The sequence below is a fragment of the Canis lupus genome, chromosome 6 (assembly GCF_011100685.1).
Source record: "Canis lupus familiaris isolate Mischka breed German Shepherd chromosome 6, alternate assembly UU_Cfam_GSD_1.0, whole genome shotgun sequence".
NCBI classification, from domain to species: Eukaryota; Metazoa; Chordata; class Mammalia; order Carnivora; family Canidae; genus Canis; species Canis lupus.
This window is the reverse complement of record NC_049227.1, coordinates 54,375,012-54,395,376: the sequence shown is the minus strand read 5'-3', so window position 1 is coordinate 54,395,376 and position 20,365 is coordinate 54,375,012. Positions and strand designations below refer to the sequence as shown.

General features: G+C 36.8%; 1 long non-coding RNA gene across 2 annotated transcripts in view; it reads left to right on the top strand.

Annotated features, from left to right (window-relative positions):
• LOC119876387 overlaps positions 1-20,365 on the top strand; it is a 41,777-nt gene that overhangs the window by 14,072 nt on the left and 7,340 nt on the right. The window lies entirely within an intron of this gene.

Below are 20,365 nucleotides of genomic sequence, written 5' to 3'. Positions count from 1 at the left end.
TTTATTGTTCCCTACAGAAGTAGGGATGAGATACAAGGGAAAACCTTGTAAAGAAAGAGTTTTAAATAAAACTCCCAAATTCCTTTTCAGCCTCTAAACAGTGAAGATACTTTCCCACATTTTTGCCTAAGTTTATGGTTTTCTTTCATTTTTAAGCCTTTAATTCACCTGGAATATATCTTTGTATGGAGTTTTAGGTAGGGATCAACAATTATTTTCTGCATAATGAGGTCATTGCCCCAGCATCATCTACTGAACACAATAGATGTCTCCATGCTATCTATTCTGTTTAATATTTTTATTAGTCTCTTCTTGCGTGAATACAACATGATTTGGATTACTATGATTTCATAGCATTCCTTAGGGAAACTTTCCCCTCCTTACATCTCATTTTGTTAAGGCCTATTTAGTTATTCATGATGTTTATTCTTTTTTTTGTAAATATTAGAGTATATCTATCAAGTTCCTCACAAAAATCCAAACTGGCATTTTGATTGGAATTATACTGAAGAAAAATAAATTTTTGAGTCTTCACCTGCCCTCAAACTTAATCGATAATTTGGCTTGGTACAGAACTCTTGGTTGAAGATAATTTTCCTTGAAAACTTGGAAAGCATTGGTCCATTGGTTTCTAGTGTCTGCTATATTGGTGAAAAGGTGTCCCTTACAGGTAACTTGTTTTGTTCTCTGGCAGCTTTCTGTTATATTCAGGTTTTGATATTTCACAATGATGTGTTTAGATATAGATTTTAAAAAATTCATCATGCTAGACATTTTGTTTGTACTTTTAATCTGAAGACACGTGTCTTGCTTTAGCCCTGGGAAATTCTCATATTTTTTTCAGTAATTTCCTTCTTTTCAAATTTTTTTTGTTTTCTCATTATGGAATGTTTATTGATTGGATGTTTGTAGTCTGAGTTTTTCAAGAAATATTTTTCATGTCTTTGTCCTTTTGCTTCAATTTTAGGAAATTTGACTTTATTTTCTAGTTTTCTTTTAACAGTTTCATTTCAAGAATGATCTTAAATGTCCAATATCTTAAATTATAACTTTCACTACTTATTCCTTTGTCATAGCATCCTAATTTTGTTTTATGACTGTCATAGCTTTTTTACTCTTCTTGTCTATGGTAATTAGACTTTAAAAATTATCTTTTTTTTCTGTGATTTCTTGAGGTCAGTTTTTCTATTTCTCCTTCATACTTCTGGTTCTCCTCAGTTTTTAGTTATCAATGGTCATCACTTCATCTTTAAGAAAGTAAGATTGGAAGTTGTGATTAATTTCCTCTCCATGATAGAGGTAATGTCATTATTTATTTTATTTATTATTTTATGATGGGCCGAAGGAAGCACCTCATAGCCATGGGCTCCCTAATGTCAAGTAAGAAGGTCTTTGCTCTGGGAAACCAGAAAACATGCTGCAACTATTTGCTATTCCCATCTGTGCAATATCTTTAGAGATCTAATGGCTTTTGATCTAGGAGAAAATGGTCTCTGTCTATATTCTTCGTTAGTTGGGGAGGTGATAGCTTGCATTTTTATGAATAGAAGTTACCTTGTACATGGTTTTAGAAGCTCCCCAATGAAGACTGTGTCCATGTTCATGGGAAACAGATGGCACCCTCGATATGAAATAATTAGAGGAGGTTTACTTACCAAGGGACTGTATGCTATAATATGAGTATAAGGAAAGTATAAGAAATGATGCAATAACTCAGTGTCTTAGTAGCACCTGAGTAGTTTCCATGCTAACGTACCAAGAAGGGGGGGAAGTTTTTGTAGAGCCAGGTTTGAATGGAGCAGTGACTTTTGATGGACAGATAACAAGCATCTGTCAGAAACCTTGTAAAGAAAGAGTCACCACCATTGTCCTTTCCATCTCTTTCAAGTGCTCCATTAGCTCAACCCAGGTGAAAGCAAGAGAGCATGTGAACCAGTTAATATGTTCCATCCAGATGATTTCCCAGGGCTGAGACTAAGGTGAAGAAGGACAGAAAGAGGTCTGTCAGGGCAACTGAAAAATAACGCAATAGGTCTACATTTTGAAGCTTACCTGTGGCTTCCATATATTTTGAGATGGCTTGGAACCTGAGGCTGCTTTTGTTTGTATACTGGAGATAGAAATGAATTAAGAGGCCTTCTAGCTTTGGGTGAATTTGATGCCACTATTTATTAACATGCCACAGAGGTAACCCATAGTGAGAGTATAGCAGGGTGAACCTAGTTGGACTTCAGGCCCTAAGTCCTGAAGTTGAACAAATATAGTTATTTAACCTGGTGAGATACATGACAGAAGTAGGGATGAGATATTTCTAGACACTAAAATGCAAATTGCTAGTGACTTTATTTCAGTAACTGGTAAGGAAATTTTAGGAAGCTGTGATGAGGAGATACATGGGCATTTGAAACATTTTAGCATTTAGAATTTTGAAGTTCCTAAGTCCAGGTTCTGCTTTGAGTTCTCTTGCTAGAAAGCAGAACTTCCATGCAACTCCTTCTTCTCAGCCCTGGTCTGGTTGCAGTCTCTGGATTTTGAGCCCAGAGGATTTCTGAGATTAACACTCATATCTGAGGTTTGTCAGTTCAATGTTTGGACTGTTGTTGGCTCACTTCACTCTTCAAGTGCACATAGATGGCAACTTCTCAGATCATTGGGAAATAGGAAATGTTTTGTACCCTAATTCCATGACCCTGGAATAATGTGATGTTGAAGGCCTGAGGATGGAATCCTTTTGAAATTGATTGTCCTGATTTTCTCACACTCTAAAATGATGGAGTATGCAAAGACATAAATATTTTTTCTTTTTAAAAAAGATTTCATATATTTATTTGAGAGAGAGAAAGCACTTGCATGAGTGAGAGAGAGAGAGCATGCACCAGAGGGTGAGGGGCAGAGGGAGAAGCAGACTCCCCACTGGGGAGCCTGCATGGAACTGGTTGGATCCCAGGACTGGAGCTGAAGGCACATGCTTAACCGACTGAACTTCTCAAGTGCTCCAAAAATCTAAACGCATACTTCTTCCAGGATTCTTTTTCTCCATACCATTTGAAGGACTTTGTTTGATATATATATATATATATATATATATATATATATATATATATATGATAAAATATAATAAACCACTGCCACCTTTTCCTCTTTTCAATACCTTAGATTTGCTACATCATTTTCTTGGAGTTGTAATCTCCATGTGGGTACACAGAGATACTGCTCTGGTACTCTGCATGCTAAAAAGCACCGGTGCTTTAGAAAATTGGTTACTTAGTTTTCTTGTTGATACAGACCCTCCATGTCTGAGCTTGAGGTTAACAGACAGTAGGGAAAAAACAAAGCACCTTCCTAATTTCTTTCAGGCTATCGGGGGTACTCTGCTGGTAAACTTTAGAAGTTTTTTTTTTTTTCCTAGGAAATTATCCACTATATTAAACTGGGAACAAAATAATCTGCTATGATTCCTTCAATTTTCTTTAGTTCTGAGCTACTTTTCTCCTTTTATTTCTTATTTTGTATATTTACTTGATTTTACTATTTTCTTAGAATTGATAATAATTTGTCTGTTTTTTGGTGTTTTTACCCAGTTTAAAATTTTTTCCTCTATTTTTTCCTCTTTAAATTCATTCATTTTTTCCTAATTTTTATTCTTTATATTGTTCTGCTTTTTAAAGGCTTATATTGAATTTTAAATTTGAATGCATAATTTTCACATTTCCTCTTTTTCTTTCTGTATTCAGTGGTACTTGAGGTTGCTATCTTTCCTCTGAATTCTATTTTAGCTATTTTCCATAGGTTATCATGTGTTGGATTTTTATTATAATTATTTTCTAAGTATTCTTGAGTTTCTGTTTGAATTTTCTCTAGTATCATCAAGATACTTAAAATTAAAAAAAAAATTTAACTTAGGTAATCTCTGTACCCAATATGGGGCTTGAACTCATGACCCCAAGATCAAGAGTCACATATTCTTCTGACTGAGCCAGCTAGGCCCCCCAAGAATATTTTATTAAAAGATTGAGAAAGACAACATAAGGGAATTGTTTTAAATGATAATATTCTAAATAATCAAACTTGAGAAAATTTAAGTTCTTAGTGATGAAAGTCAATGACAATGTGTGAGAGTTGAAGTGATTTCTTCATCAATAGCAAACTGCCTTTCCATGTGGACTTAGAGCCAGCTAAGGCTGGAAGATTCTACTAGGACAACTAAAAGAAGAACTGGAGGGCAAGTTTAGAGAAAACTAAAAAGAAAAACCTTGTTGATGTGTCAGTACCTTAAGACAGTATCCCATCTCCTCAAGCCCTTAAGATTTCTGAATGTTTGACCCACACAGAGCAGCTCTTGACTACATCATGGGACTCTGAGAGCTCATGCATTACACTGCAAATTCCCTGAGGCCAGATATTGTCCTTTGCAGTAATCGTCCTAGTGTTCACTTGACTTTTTTGTACTACAGCTGATCATGGTTTGTGAGACCAAAGTTGTACCAACACTAAACAATTGAATGCCATTAAATGTATTTCAAAAATAAGTAAAACTTTTAGAAGGCATCTGTTTTGAATCTAATTTAGATTAATTGACATACACATCTGCTCTGGATCAATCACTGGTTTTAAGTATTTGGGAAATACTGCCTCCCTGTTATATACACTGATGCAGATTTTTCTCAAATGTCATAGTATTCAAAAGTGAGTTTTTAAAAAGTTTTCAAAGTGTTCCTTACTTTGAAATTATGTCTTCTGTACTTGTATATTCCTTTGTTTGTTTTTCTCAGGTCTCAGGAAAATGCTTGTGTTATTGTCTGACCTTTCCACAATTTATGGCAGTGCTTCATGGTGTTCTTTTCTGGGCTTGGTCTTCTCTCAGTATATAGATATCTGTATCACACTCAGAATGCTTCCTGGATCTGCCTGCTTGGGCTACAGAAGTAGGGGCAGTCATTGCTCTGGGTGTTTAGAAGGCAATGCAAGTGCAGACTGAATGTACCACAAGCACATACAAAGATAATTTATTGCACATTCATTTATATGAAGACGCATGCATAATGTTTAAAAATCCATAGTGGGCAAAACCACTGCATTTAGTGATTATTGCATCTCTTTCTCAATCAATAATAATAATTAATAATAGCAACAACAGCAATAACACTAATATAGCAATTATTATTTATGGAGTACTTAACTCTGCCTCAGATATTGTTCTTAGCACTTTCCATGGACTGACTCACTAAATCTTCACCTCCATTGTATGATATAGCAACTTTTACTTTCCCCATTTTGCAGAAAAAGGAACTAATACACAGAGAGGTTAAATTCCCTAGGTCCCTGAACCAGTAAGTGGCAACTATGGAATTCAAACCCCAAGCAGTACAATTTATAGCCCTCAAATGTTACTATTACAAATTGCTGTGCTTTTTTTTTTCTTTTTTTTTGGATCTCAAAGAAAACTCTTTAATTTAACTTAATTTTATTTTATCCCACTAGAGTTGACATATAGCATTATATTAGTTTCAGGTACACAATATAGTGATTCCACAATTCTTTACATTACTCAGTGCTCATCACAACAATTACCCCTTAGCCTATTTCCCCATCCCCCAATACACCTCCCCTCTGATAACTCTCAGTTTGTTCTCTGTAGTGAAGAGTCTGGTTTTGGTTTGTCTCTCTTTTTCTTTGTTCATTTGTTTTTTTTTCTTAAATTCCACATATGAGTGAAATCATATGGTGTTTGTCTTTCTTTGACTGACTTATTTCACTTAGCACTATGCCCTCTAGATCCATCTATGTTGTTGCAATGGCAAGATTTCATCCTTTTTTTATGGCTAATTAATGTTTCACTACATATTTAGTAATATATATATTACATGTAACATATGTGATATTAGATGTAGTAATATATATATTACATTAGATGTATATGTATATTACATCTTCTCTATCCGTTAATCTATCAATGGATACTTAGGTTGCTTCCATATATTGGCTATTGTAAATAATGTTGCTGTAAACATAGGGGTGCATATATCTTTTCCAATTAGTGTTTTTATTTTCTCTAGGTATATATTCAGTAGTGGAATTACAAGATCATATGGTAGTTCTTGTTTTAATTTTTTGGGGTACCTCCATGATGTTTTTCACAATGGTTGTACCAGTTTCCATTCCCACCAACAGTGCACAGGTTTCCTTTTTCTTTACATCCCTGCCAAACACTTGCTGTTTCTTCTCTTTTTTGATTTTGGCCATTGTGACAAGTGTGAGGTGATATCTCATCATGATTTTGATTCACATTTCCTTGATGATTAGTGATGTTGAAAATATTTTTATGTGTCTGTTGTCTATCTGGATGTCTTCTTTGGAGAAATGTCTGTTTATGTCTTCTGCCCATTTTTTAATTGGATTGTTTTCTTGGTATTGAGTTGTATAAATTATTTATATATTTTGGATATTAACCTTTTATTGGATATGTCATTTGCAAATATCTTCTCTCATTCAGTGGGTTCTCTTTTAGTTTTATTGATTGTCTCCTTTGCTGGGCTGAAAATTTTATTTTGACATAGTCCCAATAGTTTAATTTTGCTTTTGTGTTCTTTGCCTTAGGAGACATATCTAGAAAAATGTTGCTATAGCTGATGTCAGAGAAAATATTGACTATGCTTTTATCTAAGATTTTTATGGTTTCATGTCTCACATTTAAATCTTTAACCTATTTTTAGTTTATTTTTGCATATGGTGTAAGAAAATGGTTCAGTTTCATTCTTTTGCATGTAGCTGAACAGTTTTCCCAACACCATTTGTTTAAGTGTTTGTCCTATGGAAATAGGACATGCCTATTTTTTGGTCATAGATTAATTGACCATATAAGCATGGGTTTATTTCTGGGTTCTGTATTTTTTTCCATTCATCTATGTGTTTATTTTTGGGCCAGTGTCATACTGTTCTGATTACTACAGCTTTGTAATACATCTTGAAATCTGGGATTATGATACTTTCAGTTTTGTTCATTTTTAAGATAGTTTTGGCCATTTGGTATCTTTTGTGATTCCATACAGATTTTAGGATGGTTTGTTCTAGTTATGTGAAAAATGCTGGTAGTATTTTGGTAGGGATTGCATTAAATGTCTAGACTGCTTTGGATAGTATGGACATTTTAACAATAGTAGTTCTCCCAATCCATGAGCATAGAATATCTTTCCATTTGCTTATGTCATCTTCAGTTACTTTCATCAGTGTTTTATCATTTTCACAGTACAGGTCTTTTACCTCCTTGGATAAGTTTACTTCTAGGTATTTTATTATTTTGGGTATAATTATAAATGGAATTGTTTTCATAATTTTTCTTTCTGCTTCTTTACTATTAGTGTATAGAAATGGAACAGATTTCTGTATATTGATTTTGTATCCTGTGACCTTACTGAATTAGTTTATCAGTTCCAGGATTTTTTTTTTTTTTTGGTGGAGTCCTTAGGGTTTTCTATATTTAGTATCATGTCATCTGTAAATAGTGAAAGTTTTGCTTCTTCCTTACCAATTTTGATGCCTTTTTTTTTCTTTTTCCTTGTCCAATTGCTATGGCTAAGACTTCCTATACTATGTTCAATAAAAGTGATGAGAGTGGACATCCTTGTCTTGTTTCTAACTTGAGGTGAAAAGCTCTCAGTTTTTCCTCATTGAGGATGATGTTAGCTATGGGTTTCACAAATGGCCTTTATTATGTTGAGGTATAGTCCCTCTAAATCTACTTTGTTGAGGAGTCTTATCATGAATGGATATTGGATTTGTGAAGTGCTTTTTCTGCATCTATTGAAATGATCATATGATTTTTATCTTTTCTGTTGTTGATGTGATGTATTGCACTGATTGATTTGCAAATATTGAACCACCCTTGCATCCCAGGAATAAATCCCACTTGATCATGGTGAATGATTTTTTTTTAATATATTGTTGGATTTGGTTTGCTAATACTTTGTTGAGGATTTTTGCATTGATGTTTATCTATATATTGTTGCTTTTTACACAAAAGTATTGCTTAAGTAAATATCTTTTCAGTGGCTTAGACATCACTAACAACAACAACCTTCAGTGAAATGAAACAATAGGGGTCAACTATTTAGTCCAATATTTTTTGTTTTCACATTAGAAATTGGAGGGCCAGAGGATTGGAACAGCAGAATCACAGAATTAGAAATGGATAGAACCAGGTTGTGAATTCAGATCTTCTGCCTCCCAGGGCAAATTATCTTTTCAATGATGTTATATTGTCTCTTCTTGGTTTTTATCACACATTGCCTTATCTAGGCAGTGGGAAATTTTGCTATTCTTATTTTTAGTTTCTAGTTGTGCAAAAAAGGATTAGGGACATAATATTTGTTGAGCATCTGTTATGTACTGGCTCTGTAATAATTCTGAGATGCAGATGCTACTATACTCTTTATCCAACTGAGGAAGCTGAGGCTCAATGATGTTAAAAAACTTACCCCAAATCCTAGAAATAGTAAGTGCTATTTTGAATTCTTATTCATTTAGCTTTGGAATTGACAGTCTTTATGCTCACTAGGCTGCCCCCTGGTTAAGGACTTCAGAGTGCAAAGACTTCATCAACTATGTATTTTTAGCTCTAGCTATTTATCCATTTTTTCCTACTGCAAAGATCCTTGTGGCTTTTGGAGATGTGCTCTCATCCAATTTTGCAAATATGCCTGCTTTGTCTATCAGTGATGTGGTGAAAGATGAGGTTTATAGATCTCTTTGTCTTTCTGACTGATGTACCTCCTAAAGAAATCCTCCACTAGCGAGAAGCTCTTTCATTTGTAATTGCTTCTTAGGTAAGACTATCAGAGATCTCTCCCTAGCTGCAATATCTGAGTTATAAATTGTCTGCATTCTGTCTTGCTGGGATTTTGTGGTTTAATTTTTCCATGCTACTTAACAGGGAGCTGCATTTACGGTCACAAGAGCAGTTGACTAATGTTTAGCTGTCTTGAACCAGCTTGCACTCTTGATTATCTAGTATCCCAGAAAAAGGGTTTGTATCCAAGATAATCCTTCCTCTGGCTTGTTTTCTTTCTGTGTTTTGACCTCCCCAGAAGCAGAAGAGAGTCACTTTGCATCTTAGAAAAAGCAGAAGAAAAAAAAAAAGAAAAAGCAGAGGAGGAGAAGGATTTTTGAATTGCCAAGTAGGATAGTATCTCTCACTCAACATTTTTCTTGTTGTGCGTGAGAAATTCTCTCACTACAGTCTTTGTTGGTGGATCACAGACTTCAAATGCATGGAATCTCATATCTGACAATCTCAAAGTCAATCCAGTGCATTAAGTAGTTTAATAAAAATGAGGTAGATTCACTGTGAAATGTCTGTAAAGATTTGGTGAGAAATTCTGATTTTGTTGTGGTGGCTGTTGCTCCAGCCATTAAAATACCTGGTGAGGCTAATGGTGCTTGTTCTTCATCTTTATTGATACTCTCTCTTTGATTCTTTATGAAATCTGTTCTGGAAGTCTGATGCAAAAAAGCACAGTGACCTCCTTTTTAACTCCAATGATTATGGTGGCAGTGGAGAGCTTGAGTAGGGACGGCTTAAATGATGAGGCAAAGGGTGAAAGCCTAGACCTAGTCCATTGATTTCCTTATTTCTCTCATTTATCCATTATCCATAAGGCCAGTGGTAGTCAATCAAGCAACAAGAGGGGGTCCCAGTCTTGTTTAATCTTCCTCATAAAAGCAATTAATTATAGGAGATGAGGAAGTAGCAGAGCTTATATGTTGTCTCTGGGTTCTGTTGCATCTAGCTGTCCTCAGTACCAAAAGGCCATTTCCACCTGAAGGACCCGTGCAGTTCTTTACAATGTACCATTATAGCAGAACTGCTTTCCTACTGCATGACAACCCAGATTAACATAATCTAATCCTAATGGGCCACACTATTTTCAACTTGCCAAATATGTTTAAAGTATATTTCTCAACAGCACTGTCATATCCAGTCAATCAGATAATCCATTTACCCACTCGCTCCTGACTGAAGGAAAGGTCATATGTCTGTCTTCTAATGCAAAAGAGAATTGTTACAGGCTGAGTCCTATTGTAGTGTGTTTCAAATGCCTTTGGCTACCTGAGTAGCCTTCAACTTGACTAAGCTCATGATAGGGGTGAAACTACAAAAAAAAAAAAAAACAGACAAAACAAAAACAAAAATGTTTCCACTCTTTGATGAAGGGCATTACTACAGCCTTTGTTTAGAAAAAGATGATTGTTATCCATGTTCAGGAAGTCTCTGTGAGTTGTTCAATGTGACATGGCAATAATCAAGAATGCGATGTGATGAAATATTGGAAAAGTAATTAGATTTTCCTCAGTTCATTGTTTAATTAGAGGGCAGGTTAAAGTCCAAAGTAATGAAATTAAAATCTAACCATGGTTAAGACTGTGATTTTTTTTTTTTTTTTTTTTTTGCTCAGTGCCACCAGAGTACTTAGCACCAAGGGAACATATGAGGAATCATAGGCCCTGAGGCTAGGAGTATAAGGCTTTAGGTAGAATTTGACAGGGTTTGATCTGAAACAGGGGAGGCTAAGAATGAATCTGCAAGATGCCAGAACATAAGTATAAATCCTTTGTAAAAAAAAAAAAAAAAGAAGAATATTAATGTATAGGAGTCCCAATTTGCTTAGCTTCCAGGTTATTCAAATTATGTTGATAAGACTAATGAAAGGTTACTTTTCCTTTCTTAATATAGTTCTTTAGGAGATGGGCCCATTTGTGGGAAATATGAACTTGCTAGTCACAGCAGTAGCTATGGCACCATTGGCAAATAATGAAATGTGTATAGATTAGAGAAAACCACAAGTTCAGCATGACAATTCTCAAAAGTCCCAGGACTGAGTCCATTACATTCTTAACAGAAGAATAAAAAAATAGAAGAAATACACTTTTACATGCACACATTTATAGATATGAATATACCATAGGATGGAAAGCCATAAATTATTAGCCCCTTTTCTGCCTGGATACCAAGAAAAGGTACATTTCAAGAGGATAGTTTCCTCAGGCAACCTTCCCATTCTCCCCTGGGTGGGCATTTTGATCTGGCAGTGACCAGCCAATGCTGAAAGCCCAAGAGAGCTTTTGTCTTTCTGGGAGGAAGTGGGCTTCAATATTTGGCTTCTTACCAGAGAAGACCTATATACAAAAGGAATAGCTACATTGGCCTGACAGGGCCAAATTAGACAGCACACACAGTTTTATGTCTCCAATATGGTCTGGGGTTGGTTTACTCAAGTGTTCACTTTTCCTTCTTCCATAGGTTTCTTCTCCTATAAAGATATAGGGAAACAGAGGGGTTATTTCATACCTGCTCCTAAATTGCCCACCCCATCATCATGTATTCCTTCTGTCCCTCAAGGTCTCCAGGCCCACCCACTCCTGCAGTTGTCCCTGCCTGAAATTCCTGCTGGAATCTACCATGGTATTGGTATTTACCATGCCTCCCTACTTGAGATGTAACTCCCTTGGCGAGACATCAAAGCAATGAGAATATGGCCAACCATGCTTCCTTTGCCTGCTCATCTCTTGTTTCTGCAGGACTGTTTCACAGGGTTGCAAGATACATGATTAACTACAGGGAATTTTAGGGTAGGAGGTCTATTTAAGCTGGGCTTGAATATGACCTTTCCCATATCATATTTCACGGAAAACCCATCTTTAAAAGAGAATTCTCTTGCTGGTCCCCTAGTTATTAATTTTGTACTGTTTCTTTCTTTTTTTTTTTTAATTTTGTACTGTTTCTAAGTCAGCCATTTCAGCAAGAGTGTGTCCTTTTTCTAATCTCCACCACGTGACTCTCCATGCATCTTCCATCCGCAGAGATGGATCTTAATCTCCATCCCTAGTTCTTAAATGTGAATAACTCAGTTTGGACTAACAGTCCTCAGAAAGATCCTCCCGCTCTCACTCACAGCTCTGTATCTATAGAACTCTGAGTCTGTGTAGACAATCCAGAGTAGACTTGAGCATCCAACCTGGTCACCTAGGAGTTTGTCTTGTGGGTGGAGATGGAAACATATTTCTTTATTTTTCTCAAAATTCAAACTGTTGGAACATGTGTTCATACAGACAGATAGACAGACAGATATGCACACATACGCACTTCCCAAGGACAACTATTAATTCTCAGAGATGGTATGGTTGAAACTCACAGCAAGAAATACTTTCCCACCTGCCCTAGTTTGTACCAACTAGTAGGGGTGTTCTGACGATGGTACCCCTTGCTTTCTTGTATGGCATAATGGGAGTTTAAGCTCCTGTTCTTTTTCTCTTCTCTCACATTCAAACTGTGTTTCTTTTGATCCAAAAGGAATAGAACAAAGAGCCTGCCCTGAGCCACGTATGTCTTGTGGTTGCTCGTCTAGCTGCAGGTAGAGCAAGAACCCATCAGGAGCCTTAGGAGGGCTCATTAAATGCTTAGCCCAAGTCATCTCCCATCCCAGGATGTGCCAAGGGAAGGGGGGGGGGATGGGGGAGTGAGGTGTGCTCACATGGGGGTTTGCTCTTCCAGTCTCTTGAGTAAATGTTGACATCATCTCTTAAAGCATATGACACAAAGCATATCACATTTTAACCTCTGTCAACTCACTTTCCATTTAAAGCACATTTTACAAGATCAGTGGCAAATCTGCTATTTTACTTGATTTTTAAAATTCCCTTCTAGGTTGGCTGACTTGCTCCTTCTCACACTTACTGAGCTTAAATGTCACCTTTTCAGAGAGATCTTCTCTGACTACACATCTGAAAGTGGTTCTGTGTGTACCTTCCACTATAGTAGCCTGTTTATTTCTTTCATTGCTCTTGTATTTATGTATTTACCTGTTTGTTACTTGTTCTTCCTTTCTAGAATGAAAATTCCTTGAGGACAGGGCAGCATTTCGCTTCACCATTGTCAACATACCCAACATACAGCACATATTAGACAACCAATAAAATGTTGCTAATATGACAGAGCAGAACAGGATAGAGGTAAAGAGAGTGTCTCTGAGACATGTTGCCTGGGTATGAATCCTGGCTCTCCCCCTTCCTAGATATGTTCTATTCTTCTGGAAACTCAATGACTAGTGGAGCTCCCAATTCACAGATGCTGTTTCTGGGGTATTTCTCTGTGCCTCAATTTCCTCATTCATAGAACAGATAATAATAGGGCCCACATCAATGATGGAGCTACTGGGAGCATTCACAGTGAAACATAAAAGTACATGAAAAGTGAAGCAGATTAAATACTATTTGAGTTTGCTAGTATTTCTGAGTGATTTTATTTACATTGATCAAAAAGTGTATTCAGTGTCCTATGTGGCAGGCCCTATGCCAGCATAACCAATATGCTGAACAAGCATTCTTATGAGATGTAATCAGTAGGCACTTCTAGTTTTCCTGCTACTATTCCTTGAAATTTTTTAGCTATGGATGTTGTTTTCCTGCTACAGAGTAAAAACTCTGGCAAACTCCATGACTTTTGTAATCTTAGTTCCAAGACTAGAATGCTTGGTCCAATTAAAAAAAACCTAACTCGGTTTTGAAGTAAACATTCTCCTTTTCCTCAGCTTGTGGTGGCTAGCGACCTGCCTTGTTGCAGACTACAGTATACTTTCTTCTTTTTCTTTTTTTTCTTTCCCAAGTTACTAGTTGTGGGTTCTGACCCTTTACTCTTGGAGCACAAAGAGGCAGGTAGGAAAAGTGAGAATGGAAAGTTCTTACTTGACCGGTACTATCATAAGACAGTCTTGCATTTTCTGGCTCAGTTATTCAAAGCTGAGTCCCTTGGACTGGTTTCCATTGATTTTTAGGAGCGTCTCTGCTGGAATCTTGGAACTATAACCTTAAGAAGTACATTTTCTCCTGATAGCCAATATCTAGCTTTCTAGGCTTTCTGTGTAGATAAGACTCTCTCTATTGGCATCCTTTACCCTTGCCAAGGTGGTCCTCTTGGGGAGCACTTAAACTGGCTCCAGGCTATATCCCCCCATGTGGGAAACACTCATGTATTCGTTGCCTAGCCATTGGTGGGGGGGCACTTACTTCTCAAAGACAGCAGTCTATTGCACCTTAGCACCACCTTAGGCTGATAAGCACAGCCTCTCATTTCCGGATTCTTCGGATATGCATCAGGACCAGTCTCCTAAGCCTTGCACCAGGAGCATGTATACACATCAAGGCCTCCTTTCAATGGTTGAGTTAAAGCCCCTCTCACTAGGCTCGAGCTGAGAGATCACACAGTCCCTCTACCACCTTTGGAGGAAGGGAGAACATCAAACTCCAAAGTTTTCCCAAAGAATAACTTCTCATTCATCTTTTCAACTCCACTTTCTTGATGCACTGATATTCTCCTTGAGAGTTCTGGAGTTGTCTGTTTTTTGGCACCTGTTGTGGACTGAATTGTGTCCTCCCCACTGACCCAAAGTCATGTTGAAGTCCTAACCTCCAATGTGACTGTATTTGGAGATAGGGCCTTTAAAGAGATAATTAAGGTTAAATGAGATCATGAGGCTAGAGCCCTAATCCAACAGAACTGGTGTCCTTATGAAAAGAGAAAGAGATACCAGGACTTTTTCCCCCTTGCTTCATGTACACAGAGGAAAGGCTTCGTAGGGACACAGTGAGGACACAGTAGAAGGTTGCCATCTACAAGATAGGAGAAGAGGTCTTGCCAGAAGCTAATGCTGATGGCACCTTGATCTTGAACATCTATCCTCCAGAACAGTGAGAAAATAAATTTCTCTTATTTAAGCCACCCAGCCTCTGGTATTCTGTTATGGCAGCATGAGCCGATTAATACAGCCCCACTTTGAAATTTCTGTGAGCTGCTATCTCATTCTGGCATTTTCCATCATATCATAGAGCCTCTTGAAAACTTCCCACATAACAATCACTATACCAGGAGCTGGGAACACAAAGTAAGCTGTAGCCCAGGTCTTTGGAAAGCTCCTGGTCTAGTGGAACTTCCAACTCATGGGCCCAGTTTCTGTCTGACATACATCAGACTTAATGGTCTCCCCACCTCTCTGTCTCTGATTATTGATGCACATACATTTTATTTTTCCTTGTGTTTTATTCTCCATGCTATTCTTGGCTTCTTCTTTCTCTCATCTTCCTTTTTGTTTTCCATCCTTTTCTTTCTCCTTCTTTACCTCCTTTCCTCCTTTCACACATGTGCCATGTATGTCATTACCAGGCTCAGAAATATCTGTTGATTTTATTATGTTTGTCCTTTTTATTCTTCCTTCTCAGCTTCTAAACAAATGGGCTACTTTGTTCCTACAACAATTTTGTTTTCTATAATAATTATCTCTTGATTATTCCAGTCTGACTTTTGTCCTCAATATTTGAAAGCTGTGTATTTTTTCAACCTTTGAAAGCTGCCTATTTTTTTTAGTTCTGTAAATATCTACATATAATTATTTGATGTCACAAAAACAAAGATCTGTACACTTCCTTCTAGTATACCTATTTACCTTGGCTTTTCTTTGGTAGTTCTTGATAAATTTGGTTTTGGGGATGCCCCTCCTCAAGGGCAGAGGAATACTTGCTTATTTTTATATCCAACTTGAACATCACAACAAAGCACCTGGTAAATATTTGGAATGGCTCAGTAAATGGATGCAAAGCTTACATTTGCACTATCTTTGTTATCCATTTATTTGTTAGCTCTTCTCAGCCATTTTATTGGGTTCTTATTATGTGCCAAATATTCTTCTGTGTAGTAGGGATCCAGAATAGCAGTAGTTCTTGTTTACATGGAGTGTATATTCTAATGGGAGGGGGAAAGGACATAGAAAAATAATTTAAAAATACTAATTTCAGATTGTTATCAATGTTATGAAAGAAAGAAAGTAGGAGGTTGTTACAGGGAGTGACCAGGAGAGAGAGAATTGGTAGGCTATTTTTGTTAGGTAGTCAAGGCAATTACTCTGGAGTGATTCCATCTAACCCAAGATCCATTTTGACCAGAAGAAATAAGCCATAGGAATATTTGGAGAAAGAAAATTCTAAGTAGAATACATTGTTTATGCAACATTTGAAGTGAGATAAATCTCAGTATATTCAAAGAATAGAAGAAGAGCCAGCATGACTGGATTTTAATGAGGGAGAAAGATAAGCTCATTCAAGTCAGAGGCCAAATCATACAGGGCATTGAAGACAGTGTAAGAGGTTTGGGTGTTGTTCTAAGAAGGATAGAGAACCACTGGAAAATTTCAGATGACGGGGGGAGGAGCATGATCTGATTAATATTTTAAAAGGTTTCTTTGGTAATCAGAAAAAACAATTAGGAGGCTATTGTATATTTCTGTGAGCTGCTATCTCATTGAAAGTTGAGCTCTCACTTCATGAGGTGAGAGATAAATGTGTCTTGGGCTAGGGTAGAGGGAATGGTAATGGAGATAAATGATGCATTTCAAATATTCTATGGGGTTAGATTACTGGACTTGATAATTTGATATAAAAGGTGATGAGAAAAAGAGGTTAAGGGTGAATCGTAGGTTTTGGCTTAGAAGCTGGGTTCATGATAATGCCATTTCTGAAACAAGGAAGCCTAAAAGAGGAGCAAGTTTAGGGGAGAAAATTAGGAGCTCTGCTTAGACACATTAAGGTTGACATTCTATTAGGCATTGATGTGGAAATGTCACCTAGGCCTTTGGATAGCTGATTAGAGTTTAAGGGAGATACTTGTACCAGAGATCTCCCTTGGAAGTCATCAGTATATGGATGGTATTTGAAGCCATAGGACTGGATGAGATCTCAATGGTGTAAGGGAAGATAGAAAGGAGAGAATTGCATTCAGTTATGGGACATGCCAGGGTTCAGAAGGAAGCCGAGGATGATGAATTGCAAATGAGACCAAGGGGACACCTGTGTTTAGTAGGAAAACCAAGATATCATAATGTCATAATGTCAAAAATGACAAAAGAAGAGTTTTTCAATGAGGTGGTGGTTGAGAAGTTGAGGTGAATGAGGTCAGAAATATAACCATTATATTTGGTAACATGGAGTTCACTAGTGACTTGAAAAAAGCAGTTACTGTGCCATGGAAGTCTGATTAGGGTGAGGTGAAGAGACATTGGGGGTTAAGGAAGTAAAGATAGTCACTATTATTACTATTAATGTTTTGCTGTGAAATGGTGGCAGTAGCTGAACAGGCACATGGAAAGTTTTTGTTATTCAGTATGGGAGATTTGCAGTGCTCCTGGTAAAATATATATGTTTTTTGGAGCAAGAGATAGATTGGTGGTAGGAAAAAGATGTTATTATGTCTCCTGATCTCTTTATTATTCTTTTCTTCTAAATATTTCTCACACCTTGAATACGTAGTTATCTCTTTTACAATGATAACTATGACATATACCTCTCTTTTTTTTCCAGATCCTTAAGACTTTTTCTATTGCTTTTTTTTTTTGGTAAAGATTTTTTATTTATTCATTTGAGAGAGCACTTGTGCATGAGCAGGGGGCGGTGCAGATGGAGAGAGAGAAACAGGCTCCCTGCTCAGCAGGGAGCGGATGTGGGGCTTTATCTCAGGACTCTGGGATCATGACCCGAGCTGAAGGCAGAGGCTTAACCAACTGAGCCACCTAGGCACCCCAAGACTTCTTCTATTTCTCATGGCAAGCCACAGGACTTTTTTTTTTTTTTTTAATTCATAGAGACAGAGAGAGAGAGGCAGAGACACAGGCAGAGGGAGAAGCAGGCATCATACAGAGAGCCTGACGTGGGAGTCGATCCAGAGCCTCCAGGATCACGCCCTGGGCTGCAGCGGCGCTAAACCACTGAGCCATGGGGGCTGCCCAAACCACAGGACTTTTCAAGGAAATATTTTTCTGCATGTTGGTTCATTTCCTCACAGTCAGCTTTGGGGCCGTAGAGCTTTGGGCCGAAAGATGTGATTCCATGTCCTTTTGGGACTGAGCTTACATCTGAGGCTGGAAGAATATTTTGACAATTGAATGCTGTTGGTTTCTGTCCATAAAATCCCGTTGGGCTAGTCATTACTGTGCCAAGCGACTCAGAGTTTCAAAAGGGGAGACTGTTGTATGATTTTTTTTTTAAATGTAGGGATGTGCAAAGAATGGAATGCAATAGTACGATTTTCACAGCATCCATAGCTTGAGTATGAGAAATGTCTTAAAAGTCTATTTTTAAAAGAGGAACCTATTTTTGAGAGGACTTAAGGTTAGTGAGTTTTTCATATATTTGGAATAAAAGAAATGTCCTAATGGACTGGTGAGTAGTACCGTGGTTTATCCTGAGCAAGCCAAGGTGAATAGGTATTAATCTATTCTCTGCAGAACTGGGTTTTGTGCAGCAAATTGGAATTACCCGGGTTCCTCTCGACAGTCTGTGCAACATGAAAAGTCAGTATAGAAAATCCTTATTGACTTGATGATATGGCTGTGTGATGAAAGCAGTAATCATGTTTAGAACAGCTATGAAACAAAATGCAATCCTCACGCTCGCTCACTGCCTGTGATAGGATTATATTCTGATTGACTGAAAATGTGGTCAGCAGGAGGATCATTTGGCAGCAGAAGAGGCCGATTTTTCTGATGATCCAGAAATCAGATTTTGATTCTGATGATTAGATATTTGGCTTACAGTCTTCTCACTCCTAAAGAATGCTACCAAGGTCAGTCTGTCTTATATACTTTAGAGAATGAATGAATAATGGTTTATTATAACAACAAATAAGTCAACTTAAGCCTTGTGACTCACTGCTGTTATCCTTCACCAAGCAAATTCAGCCCTCCTGTCTGGATGGGTAGTATGAGATTTACAGATGCTAGAGAACTGCTGTTTGGTTTTCATATTTGAGGAAAGAGTATAGACATTTATTTTTGAGTGGAATTTAATTTGAGAATATGACAAATATTGAAATACGTAGGGAATAGTCTTTTAAAATAAATTTCTGATATGATTCTTTAACTTGAAATTTAAATTGAGAATTTTTTATTGTAAATGTAGTATGTTTGAGTTGAAAATCAAACAGTATAGCAAAGTATAAAATAGAAGTCCCAGGCAAGCTCCAAGCCCAGCCCTACTTCCCAGAGAGAACCACTGTGAATTGCTTCTTGTGCAGAGTGCTAACTCTATGTTCAGTATTGTGCTAAGCAATTTACATGTCTATTTTGTTTAGTTTTCACAGCACTAGGTAAAGTACATAGTGTTATTCTCACCTTCAATATGTAGAGGTACAGAGTGGTCGAGTATTTCCGCTTAAGGTCTTGAAGGTTTATGAGTAGGAAACCTGGTTGCAACGTAGGCTGTGTATTTTCAGACATCATGCCTTTATGATCAAGGATTATACTACATATTCTGCTCTGAAGTGATCAGCTGCCCCTGATCATTTACTATTTCCTAGTCATCTTTCTATAAAGATAGATGTAGATCCATCTTGTTCCTTCTCACATTGCATAATAGTCCATGGTATATTCATGTTATAATGCATTTATCAAAATCTCTATTGAAGGTTGTTCTCAGTGTTTTTGCTACTACAAATATCCTTCTACAGATACCTTTACACACATATCAATTATTTTTGTAGGGTAAATCCTTATAGTGAAATTTATTGGTCAAAGAGTATAGTATTTATAACTTGGATTAATATTGCCATAGTGGCCTCCAAAAAGTTTGTACTACTTTGTAATCTTGCCAACAGTGTATGAGATTCAAGATCAAGTATTATAAAACTATTAAAAAGCATTGTTAATCTATAAAATATGGTATCTCATTTTTGTTTTAATTTCATTTACTATGAGTGATATTGAACATCTTTTCATATATTTACTGATCATTAATATTTTCAGCTGTTGGTTTATGTCATTTCCCAATTTTTCTGTTGGATTATTTTTTCATATAAACAGTCTGTTATATGTATTATAATCTTTTTCCAAGTTTACAATTTTTATTTTGACTTTTTTTGTTTAAAGATTCCATTCATCTATTCACGAGAGACACAGAGAGAGAGAAGCAGGCACCATGCAGGGAACCTGATGTGGGACTCGATCCCGGGACTCCAGGATCACGCCCTGGGCCAAAGGCAGGCGCTAAACTGCTGAGCCACCCAGGGATCCCCTTATTTTGGCTTCCGTCAAAAAAAAAAAAAAAACTTTTTAGGATTTATGCATTAAAATTTAGCAATCTTTTTATGGCTATGGGCTTTATTTCATGTTTAGAATGGCCTTTACTCTTCTTGAATAATAATAAAAGAAGGTTATTCACATAGGTATTATTTTAGTATTTTTGTGCTTTCTTATTTATCTATTTGAGTTTTTGTTCCATCTGCAACTTATTTTTGTATAAGCAGTAATTTAATTTTGCAGATGGCTATTTAACT